The sequence below is a fragment of the Meles meles genome, chromosome 12 (genome assembly GCF_922984935.1).
Source record: "Meles meles chromosome 12, mMelMel3.1 paternal haplotype, whole genome shotgun sequence".
In the NCBI taxonomy this organism is placed as follows: Eukaryota; Metazoa; Chordata; class Mammalia; order Carnivora; family Mustelidae; genus Meles; species Meles meles.
The window spans coordinates 64,177,277-64,180,669 of record NC_060077.1 but is presented as its reverse complement, the minus strand read 5'-3'; the positions used below and the strand labels follow the sequence as shown (position 1 = coordinate 64,180,669).

Below are 3,393 nucleotides of genomic sequence, written 5' to 3'. Positions count from 1 at the left end.
CACTGAGCCACCCAGGCATCCCTTTAAATTTTCTTTTTAGATTTTGGGTCTGCATTTACCGTTTGAGGTTCCAAGCATCGTTATTGCAGGCCCTTGGAAACCTCATAGATAACTAGAGGACTTACAAGTTACCTCAGAGGTAACTAGAGGACTTAAAGTACAAACATCTTATTTATGTTTGTTTCAAATACTTATTATTTCAAATACTCACATTTTTCTAAGTACAGAATCTGTCCTATCCAAGTGATCTCTCTCTGTCCTTCTCTCCCACTGTCAGCCAGTGTAGCTAACAAAATCCATTTACTTGTAGCGCCAAACTCAATCCCCATTCATAAAGATGTTCTTAATGGATCTCCTCTATCTCTGTACTTCAAATTTGAGAATTTAATCCAGGATCATATGTTTCCATAATTGTTTTCTAGCTGGTAATCTTTGTCTTTCTATTAGACTGTGAATTTTCCATGAGGAAGAACTGTACTTCGTTATCTCCTTTTTCCCTCCCAAGATGGACATATCCTCCAGTATACAGTGAATAGAACTTGAAGGCGTTGCTTTAGATTTAAAAATCTCTTCTGGTATGTTCTGGAGGTACAGTCAGTGAAGTGTATGTCCAGAGAATATGTGAGGCCCTGTTTGGCACTCTTGCCCCTGGAGTCCCCTCTTCATCCACATACCACCCTGGGGACAAGTGATGAGAGCAGTTTTGCACATGGCTCTATGTCTTGCATAGTTTTTCAGTTTGCTCTCCTGTAATGTAGGAACCAGGATACAAATATCTGCAGAGTTGAGTAAAGGGGGATTATAGAAAACCTGAAGAATGCACTTGCTTCTTTTCTGACTGTCGTCAGCACACCTGATTTCATTTTTTTTTAAATTTATTTTTAGTAATTTCTATGCCTGACATGGGGCTTGAACTCATGACCCTGAGATCAGAGTCTCATGCTCCACCAACTGGGCTGGCCAGATGCTGAGGCAGTAATTTCTATTTTTTTTTAAGATTTTATTTATTTATTTGACAGACAGAGATCACAAGTAGGCAGAGAGGCAGGCAGAGACAGAGAGAGGGAAGCAGGCTCCCTTCTGAGCAGAGAGTCTGATGCAGGCCTCGATCCCAGGATCCCGGGATCATGACCTGAGCTGAAGGCAGAGGCTTTAATCCACTGAGCCACACAGGCACCCCACAACACCTGATTTCATGAATATTGTCTCCTCTCTCCAGCTGCCGGTGGCCCAAGGTTGGCCTGGAGAGGTCTTGCTACAATGGAAATTTGAGAGCATGCATCTGCCAATGGCCTTTCTCTCCTGGTACAGCCTTTTAGGCACCTGCAGTGTTTTAGGAGACTGGCGGCAACCCCAAGCGTGGGCAGCACAGCCTCTGTTGCTTCCTGGAGGGTTCTGGTTTGACTCCTGCCAGACTATTAGGAAGCAAAGGCCTAGGTTTATTTCAAAGCTTACAATCTCTGGGATATGCCCAGGAATTGGAATGAAGTTGGATACTTCCAGATAGTAGATTCCTGACTTCAGCCCATGTGTCCCTCCCCACATCACACTTTCATGTTCCACACACATAAGACTATACTTTCAGGGATCATTTCTATAGTTTGTTACTAGAGAAGTTTCTCTGAATGTGTAGAGTATCATGTTCCACACACACAGGCATACACACGTGCATGCAGAGATATGCATCCGTACACACCACATATTCATGCCGGACACACACCACAAACGTGCCTGTATGCCACACATCCCACATAAGCCAAAACATGAGCAGCACATGAATTCACCACATTCATTACACATTCAATCACACACACACACACACACACACACACACGAGAGAGAGAGAGAGAGAGCTTATTGTTCTGTACCAGGATGTTGTAGTAAGAGTAAGCAGTGTGCAGGGGTTTAACCTGAATGCTAAATATACAAAAACCGGTCCTAGCCCATATCTGTGCCTGGGCATATCACTTTCTGTCTTTTAAAATTGTGCACACTACATCATGTAAAACTTGAACTTTGTAAGGGAGTGTTCCCAATGTACAGACAAGAATAGAAAATTCAGACACAGCCTGTGACATGTCCCTGTTCTAAAGGGGATGAACTAGATATCCAAATTGTCAAATGAAATCTCCTTAGTGCTGTTTCCAGAAGGTATCATTTTGCCATTGGCAATAGAGTGAAGTTGGCAAATATATAGCCTTGGTGCCTTGTCAGTCTTGATGTTGCTGTCCTACCTTCCACAGGGACCTCTCTCTCAGGTGACCCTGGCTGTCCAGATCCCTCACTGTGAGAGCCAGGGAAAGACTGGAAAAACTCATCATGTGGAAGGAGAAAGGAATGATGAAATGTAGTGTGCTTCTACTCCCAAGAGCACCAACCACCCAGACTCTCTTGCCGTTTCTTTAAAATGCTGAAATGCTATAAGCTTTCACAAACACTATTTCTTCATCTAGGCCACTTTGTTCCTATTTTTCACTTCCATGTTACTACTCAGCTTTTGGGGCTTGGCTGAAATTGCACTTCTCCAAATGGGCTTTCCTTCACCTCACAATCCAAGTTAGATGTCCTAGTTATGCCCCACATAGCACTCTAGGAATTTTTTTCTTAATTCCAAAGATACTTCTGCATCCTGTGCTTATTTGCTTGTTTTCTGAACATCCAGTTCCACTGGTATGTATGCTCAGGAGAAGAGGAACAACACCTGGTCTTTGTCATTTTTACTGAATCAGCTTCTACATAATGCCAGGTAAATGGTACCCTTCCAATGAAGATTTTTGAATAAATGAATTTGTGGGTCAATAAAAGAGTTCATGTCTTTTTTTCCCCAGCGTAAACTCCTTTCTCTATTTCCCATTAACATGTGCTCATTAGGCTCTGCTTTCAGGAGAGATACTCTTTCATGGGTTTCAGGGAATTACAAATAATGAGTTTGGCCCAGAACTTCATGTAAAAGATCTAAGTCACTTATGATATAAACATGGCTGTGAATGACAATTGAAACTCTAGATGGCCAGTGTATCAGGGATTTTAGAAGGGGAAAGACCATACGTGTGGTGTGGCTCAGGAGACACTGTGAAGAAGATATCATTTCATATGGGTCTTAAGATGGACATGTGTTGATTAACTGTTGGGCTCCTCTAACATACCCCATTTTCCTTGGAGGAACTGTTTCTCTGCAAGCTTGATTGTGTAGTTCTGGTGGGATTTTTCCAATCCTATGGCCCTTGCTTTCATGTTTTCCCTGTGACCCATGTTTGCTCCATGACCATACCCAGCCATTCATAGTAACCTACTCAGCCGGTCAAGCTGGCCTTATTAAGTTTCCTCTTTTGGGAAATTTTTAAAATTTAGAACTGGAAGATCAGGGGCTCCTGGCTCAGTGGGTCAAAGCCT

At 42.7% G+C, this 3,393-nt stretch overlaps 1 pseudogene; it reads left to right on the top strand.

Moving 5' to 3' along the window:
- The first annotated feature begins 1,569 nt into the window (after nt 1–1,569).
- LOC123954827 lies at nt 1,570–1,643 on the top strand (annotated as a pseudogene).
- The last annotated feature ends 1,750 nt before the right edge of the window (nt 1,644–3,393 follow it).